General features: G+C 34.8%; 1 long non-coding RNA gene across 1 annotated transcript; it reads left to right on the top strand.

Annotated features, from left to right (window-relative positions):
• The first annotated feature begins 449 nt into the window (after positions 1 to 449).
• Positions 450 to 1,334, top strand: LOC128291454 (uncharacterized). Its single transcript, XR_008281245.1, has 2 exons — positions 450 to 504; positions 1,127 to 1,334. It is a non-coding gene; the product is annotated as an uncharacterized LOC128291454 (long non-coding RNA).
• The last annotated feature ends 7,186 nt before the right edge of the window (positions 1,335 to 8,520 follow it).

The following is an 8,520-nucleotide window of genomic DNA, read 5'->3' as shown; positions in this document are numbered from 1 at the left end:
GTCCGGTAGCTCGATAAAGCTTATGCTAGCAATAATTTAAGTTAGGAATCAAATTTGGAAAAATACCCATAGGTGAAATTTGTGTATTTTGATGTTTTATGATGGAATATGAGGTTTTAAATTATGTTAGACAACTTGTGCTACTTGGTTTTAAGTGAAAACGAGTAAAAGGCTTAATCGGTAAAAATACCTAATAGTCATAAGTACATGTTAGTGTGTGAATTTGATGTTGCCATAGAAGGAAAAATGATCAGAATGTCATAAAACATAAGAAAATAGGATGAAGTTTAATTTACGAGCCTTGGGGAAAAAGTGCAAATATGTGAAAGTTTAGGGGCAAAATGTAATTTTGCCAAAGTTTGAGTAAAGGGTTGTTTTGATAAATGTTGATATTAAATAAGCTAAATTTGCTATTATAGATCAAGAAGAGCGAAATTGAGAGTAGATCGGGAAAAGAAAAAGTAAAGGACTAAATTGTAAAGTTTAGTCACATTTTGTATCGAGGTAAGTTTACAAGAAATAAATGCAATATTCTTTTATTTTACATTATTATTGTCAATTTCAGCATTTATATATTTATGTTATGAAAATATTTAAAGTCGAATTTAAGGTGAAGTGACAGAGGAAAAGTGTTAGAAAGCCGGTTGAACCCTAGGAATGTTAGGATATTAGGGTTGTGAGACGTAACGAAATGAGCCATGTAAGTCCATATTAGAAATATGGCTTTGGAGACAGGATTGAGCCATGTAAGTCCATATTATATATGGCATTGGAGACAGGAATAATTCATGTAAGTCCATGTCAAAGACATGGCATTGGCGAGATATTGATAGACAGGAACGACCCTAGTATCCTTAGTATTCCGAGTGGTTCAACGGGTCAGGATACGAGTTAAATTACAGTGAATTAACAGCAAAGGAAAAGTAGATTATACTTATGAAAAAGGAAAGGTCAGGTAAGAAAGAAGGTAAGGGAATAAAGAAGAAGATAGAAATTGAGAAGTAAAGAAATTTATGATGTTAGATGATATTATGCATAATTATCCATTATGTTGAATGTTGTGATTTATTTGCTTGTAAGCTTACTAAGCCTAGTGCTTAATCTCTTTATTTTCTTCTTCTTATAGTACTTATCTAGCCACTCGGGGATCGAAGGAAACGTCGGAGGCCGATCACACTATCAAAGAAATAACTCGGTATAATTAGACGTTTTGTTTTGTGTATGGCATGTATAGAAACTTAGCCACTTTTGGTATAATATGAACAATGAATGATGTGTAAATACTTGCTAGTGATTAGTTAATAAAAATGGCCGATGATATGCATGTTTATTAATATGTATGATTGAATGGTGATTATCACATGAAAATTATGAAAAATGTGAAAGTAACCTAAAAACAGATTCAAGTAACAGCAATGACATAACTTTGAAAAATCACTAAAAATTGTATAAACATAGTTTGAAGATGAATAATATATGAAATTAAAGCTTATTATGTCTATTTTCTTATGGAATAAGAAAAATAGGTAAAGGTATTATATTTCATGATATATCTGAGTTTTAGTGAAACAGGGTCAGAGCAATTTCTGGAACCCCTGTTTCAACTTTGGAAATTCACCATAAATTGTACAAAACTAATTAGAAGGTATAATTTATATGGTTATAATCCTTGTTGAGTCTAGTTTTAAGAGAAACAAACGGCTTAGTGATATGAATTTTTTACAGGAAGAAACATGGTTCGTAGTAACAAGAGGTTAGTGCAGTCGAGTTTTGAAACAGGGGAAACTTTAACTAATAAACTGTACTAATTGGCCAAGTCAAAAATCTATGAAAAAAATTAGTAGATAGATATATGAGTCTAGTTTCAGGAAAAATTTACGGATCTTAATTTCGAGTTTCGGAACTCAAGATATGAATTTTTAGGCGACTACGACGCAGAATGGCAGCACATTCCGAAATGCTTAAATAAACAATTTAAACCTATTTAAGGGATAGAATAAGTTTAGTAATGCCTCGTGCTCGATTCTGGAAACAGTCTCAGGTAAGGAGTGTTACAGTTGATGTTGAGGCCAGTTACATGTTTAACACCACACATGAATGGCACACATTTTACTAGCTAATGCTTTACATATTGTAGCTCAATACTTATAATATAGCATCAAGCACTCATATGGCCGATTATACTTAGTCATACTTGCACCAAATCAACAATAAATTCCAAGATTTTCACATCATATGTGTACTAGGCCGAACGTACTTGCAATTTCACAACCATTCTTCAACATTTTCTTCTTTAAGCAAACATATTTATCACTTACTTCATAACCAAAACATCATGTGCAAACATATACACATATAGGTGCATGGCCGAATCTCAAGGTGTTCATAACCATCTAAAACACAAATTTTTTACCATTCAATAACAAGCATAAATCGTGCTCATGAATGCACCATGGCCGAATACATCACAACCATACCCTTTCAACTTCGGTCATGGTTAAACAAAGATTTCAATGCCCTACTCAAGAATACTAAAAAGAAATTTCAAGAGTAGTCAATCCATCATTACATGCATCATCAACAAGCTTCACATTTAGCATGCAATGGCTTTAACACAATATCAACCTTGGCCAAATGCCATTTTCATGGCATAACAAGGATTTGAACCATGGCTAACATGCACATCAAGTTAGCAACCAAAACAAGCATGAACTTCATGACACAACCTCAAACATACCTTAATCTTGATACAAGTATAGCCAAATCTCCTTCTTGTTCTCTTCCAAACCAAGCATGAAGCAAAACTCCTATCTCCTCCCTTAGTATTTTCGGCCAAAAAGGAAAGAACAAGGATGAACAATTTTTTCTTGTTCTTCTTTCACTTGCACGGCAATGGGGGAATGCCACACTCACACACATTTTTTATTTCTCATCCAACATCATTAATTTTTTATCATTTAATACATCATGCATTAACAAAACATGTTTCAACATGTTTTCTTTGCCCATAAACCATGTCATGGCCGGCCACTATGCCATCTTTGGGGAATTTGACATGCAAATCCCTTAATTTTGCATGCATTTTCAACTAGTCATCACACATTTCCCCATCATACTTTCAAAGTTTACTACTAGGTCCTTTCTAGTGAAATTCACCTTTATAACACTAAATCGAACCATCAAAAATGTCACACATGAATACACACATATTATAGGCATCAAAATAAATTTTAAATTATTTTTACGCCTCGGTTTTGTGGTCCCGAAACCACATTCTGACTAGGGTCAATTTTGGGCTGTCACATAATAAGTTAGTAAAATGTTCCTTGATAGTTTTAATCTATCATATGGGGATAAATGTAGTTGTTGATTGTAGCCTAGTAATATGTTCGATTGTGCATGAGTAGGGCATATGTATGATGTTTAAATAGCTAGTTAGTAAAGTCATTTGTACCTTAAATATATGGTATACATGTATTAAATTAAATTGTTTAATTGATAAGTAATTGAATAAATCTATTTGTTTTAAATCAAGCTCAAGAGCAAAAAGGGTCGAAATCAGATAGAGGAAAAGAGAAAGCAATCGAGTAGTCTATCCGTAACTGTTCAAATATATCCGAGGTAAGTTTTGAGTAGTCTCCTTTATTATATAATTGATGATGCCTCTATACAAGTATATTAGGTGAATTGAGATCTTTTGGTTTGTACTTAAATTAGGTTGTGAGATAAATAATTCATGTATATGACTTATAGTCTAATGGTCACTTTGGGTTTAAGCTTGAATGGTGAAATAAATATGTGATATTATGTATGACTCTTGAGCCGAATAGTGAATGATGATATGCATATTTAGCTTATATCCGAATGTAGCAAATGACTACTAAAGTGATAAGTTGAATGAGATGTGTTCAAATATGACTAAGAATGCATGATATTTGGAAACATATCCGGACTTGAGGTCTGCAGGCTACGTGCTGGAAACATATCCGGACTTGAGGTCCGCAGGCTACGTGCTGGAATATATCCGGGCCTAAAGTCCCGCAGGCTTTGTGCTAGTAACTGGATTCGGGTTTTAAAACCTAGCAGGCTTAACGTCGGTGATTCGAGTAAGATTATGAATTCGAATATTCAAGGAAACCACTATTGATTATGTATGATACATTAAGATGGCCAGGTACGTATTATGTTCTCATATGTAAGTTGATTTTTAAAGCGAATTATTATTATCAAAGAATGATATATATATATATATATATGAATATATGTGTGTGGATGATTACCGTATCTACGATTAAGAGAATAGCCTATTCGATCGACGACCATCGTTATATGAAAGTATATGCCTAAATTTAATTGTATGAGCCAAATAGTATAGTGAAAAATGTGTTGGAAATCTCTTAAGTATTCATATATTCGGCCAATAGGTCTTATAACTAGTGTACTTATGTATAATCGACCAAATGATTTACAATTTGAATTCGAATTTTGTGATACTTAATGTTCGATTTTAATGACAAGTTTTTTTTTTCTTTAATTGTTTGAAATGCTTAAAACTTACTAAGCATAGAAATGTTTACTCTGTTGCCCTTAATTCTCTGTTTTATAGATCTCTTTCGTTAGCTAGGGTCTCGGGGATCTCAAAGTCGAAGTCGTCCACACTATCTAAGCCTATTCGGTACTCTAGTAGTTAAACTTTGATAATGGCATGTATAGGCTTGACTTTTTGTTGTTAAATATATATCTTTTTGATGTTGTATATATGTATAGCTATACGAAAATGGCTTGTTAAGTTACTATATGTATTCCACATAGTTAATGTGAATGTGTGGTTGATATTCGATTAATGTTTTCAATGTTTGAGGTGAATCAAACTTAAGAATGAATCAATATAGCCATTACCTAGAGATGACTCTTTTATAGGTGTGCCAACGGAAGTTATTCAAATAAAGTTAACTAGAATTTCATGCTTCTATGGTAATACTCTTTAACCCTCCGGCGACGGGAACGGGTTAGGGGTGTTACACAGAAACATGCTGTGTAGTCCAAGAATCGACTAAACCGTAGCTATGATACTAATAAATGTAACACCCCTTACCCGTATCCGATGCCGGGACAGGGTACGAGGCATTATCGAACTTAAGCAGAACCAAACATACAGAAATAGGCCACAAAATTTCATTCAAACTGAAACCAATCAATTAAAGTCAATCTGTCCCTATTATGGACCTACGAGGCCCAAAACATACATCATTAGCGGTCCGGAACTAAACCGAGAACTCACAAAAATTCTAAGAAAATTTCTAGGTTAAAGCCTCACACATCCGTGTGGAGGCAATGCACACGCCCGTGTGCTTGCGGACACACCCATGTCCCACACCCATGTGGAATTATTGGATTTATTCTCCAATTCGAACCTACAGGGGTTTTCACATGGCTGAGCACACACCCGTGTCCTTGGCCAGTGTTCCTCACACGGCATGGGACACGCTCGTGTGGTAGCCCGTGTGATTTTAGCGAGCATTCTTTTTATGACGTCATCATACAAATTTGAGGCACACGACCAAGCACACGCCCGTGGCTAGAGGCCGTGTCCTCCACACGGTTGAGATACATGGTGCGTCTCTGCCCGTGTGTTAACTACCATGCATGTTAACCTAAAATTCATGGTGCAGGGGACACACGGCCAAACGAGATGCCCATGGGGCTGACCGTGTGTCACACACGGCCTAGACACATGCCCATGTGTCTACCCGTGTGGACCATTTGGAGGCTACTCTCCAAGTCATTGGTCACCCTTAAACAATCATGCACTTCCATATGTTCAATGCCATATGCCATGATATATTTGGACACTTAAACATGCAACATTATATCATCACTATGACCCCTTTTCATACTAGTCCATTAGTATTCACACAACCTTATCTTTTAGTCATTCCGCACCAATTTCATGGTTTACCATATTCCTTATTATCAATCTATTATAAGTACTAAAGCATGCAACCACATACTAGCAAATAAATAGTCATCCATCAAACCAACACATACACATCCTAGTATGCATGTAAAGGTAAACTTAGGGATACATCCCAATCATTTATATGGACCAAATCACATGGCCACATACAAAATAATCAATGCCTAAATGAGCCATTACACTTGGCTACATCAACATGACACATATAAACAAAATGGACAAGTTTCCTATACATGCCATGACCAAAATAATTGAACCCTTTTATACCCAAAATCCTTGAAGATAGTGTGATCCAAGCTCCGACGTCTCCCGATCCTTTGAGCTTGCTTGACATACCTAAAGAGAAGGGAAAAGAGAGGAGGGTAAGCTATAAAGCTTAGTAAGTACACATACAAATAATCTACATTTTGCAACTATTGATAATCTAAGCATAATTACTTATCCATTACGATACTTTTCATCATGTCATATGTATACTTACCTTCCATAATCATATACACAGGCATATCCAAATACATATCTTTCATAATATTATCATATACTAAGTCCTCATAGGGTTTTAATACATACCTGTGTCATCTAGCACACATATTGCTTACATAAATTTTACTTTCGGAATTCATATTACGTTACCCATTGAACACTTGGAATATGATTCGGACACATGGAAGAAATGCACAGAAGTGTCTGAACGTAGCCTTGGCTACATGACAAAAAGTGCACCGAAGTGCCTCATATTACAGAATCACATGCCACTCTTAACGGGGTTACTCAAAGAGCTAAGAGAGTATCCGAACACAACTCATGATACCCAGCACTGGGACCCTAGCATAACACACATGACTATCCTAGTGAAATTTCACTTGTATGCTCAACTATTCCTAAGGTTCAAACGGGATTTTAGACGTCTAGACCTTTACCAAATGTACTCGCATAAATGGTTTCTTTCACATGGCCAACGTCTCATAATCATATAGCAAAGCATCAAAACATGTTATGTTATCAACATAGCCAAATAAGCATATTAAGCATACAAATATCAATAAATCATTTAATAACAATAATTAATGTATTTATTTGCATATGTACTTACCTCAGTACAAATTATTAGAAATCGAGCCTAAACCTTGTAAACCTTATTTTCCCCTATCAAGGCTCGTATCTCGATTCTCTTGATCTATAATACCAAATTTAGCTCGTTTAATACATAAATTACTCAAAATGACCCAAAAATTTATACTTGGGTAAAATTACTATTTTACCCCTATACTTTCAAATATTTACAATTTAGTCATTAGGCTCGGATAATACAATGTATGGGATTTATTCGTTACCCAAGCCTAGCCAAACATTTTTCATGTTCATAACAACCCACATTTTCCTTCCTTTCACATTTTTCTACCGTTTCTACAACTTTTACAAAATAGTCCTTAAAGCACTTTTCATGAAAATCTACTTAGTAAAAGTTGTTTACCATCCTTTAAACTCTCATATCCCTCCATAAATCATCAAAACATAAGCTTCTCATGCATGGGTAAATTTCTAAACATGAACCCTATCATGAAATATGGGTAGAAATAGAGAGAGCAAGTTACCGAGATTTTAAAAATACGAAGAACATTAAAAACAGGGCTTGGGAGCACTTACTATAGAGCTTGAAAAGCTTAAAAACCCTAGCTATGGAGAACCCTAAAATTTCGGCAACAACATGGAGAGAATTAGCTGATATTTGGCTTATTTCCCTTTTTATTTCATTAGTATACCAAATGACCAAAGTGCCCCTAATGCATTTCCTTCAAATTTTTCCATACAAGCCCATTTTTGTCCAAAAATTTAGAAATTGGGAAATTGCTCTTTAAGACCTCCTAATTAATAATCCAAAGCAATTTCATACAAATTGCTTCTAAAACACAAATTTTGCTACTTATTCAATTTGGTTCCTAATTTCCAATTGAACACCTTATACTTAGAATTTCCTCATGAAACTTTAACACATGCATATATTCATATTATAAAACTTTTTTCAATCATAAAAACAATATTTTAACGTCAGATTTGTGGCCCCAAAACCACTGTTCTGACTAGGCCCTATTTTGGGATGTTACACTAATGGTGCTTGTTTGTGGTTAAATGTTCTTGTGATGATTAAATGTGGTATATTATAAATAGACATATGAAATGTGGCCAAATCAGTTGGGATGGTTAGGTTATAATTTGCAATTAGTTATAACAAAGAGCCAAGTCTAAATGTGTTTTTGAATGAGATGGAAATCTTAAATACAAAGAGGATAAATTAGCATGTAAATAACCGATGAGATGAGGTTAACATGCAATAGGCCATTTATGGTAGTACTAGGACATATTTAGGCCATGTTAAACATCATTGAGGTTCACGAATATGAGTGGTTATAGAGGGTGACCATTGGCTTAGATTTGTAGCCTCCAAAAGGGTCCATACAAATAGACACACGGACGTGTGTCTAGGTTATGTGTGACACACGATCAGCCCCATGGGAAGGTGGTATGGTCATGTGTCCCCTACA

The sequence above is a fragment of the Gossypium arboreum genome, chromosome 4, assembly GCF_025698485.1.
Source record: "Gossypium arboreum isolate Shixiya-1 chromosome 4, ASM2569848v2, whole genome shotgun sequence".
NCBI classification, from domain to species: domain Eukaryota; kingdom Viridiplantae; phylum Streptophyta; class Magnoliopsida; order Malvales; family Malvaceae; genus Gossypium; species Gossypium arboreum.
This window is presented reverse-complemented; position numbering and strand designations above follow the sequence as displayed.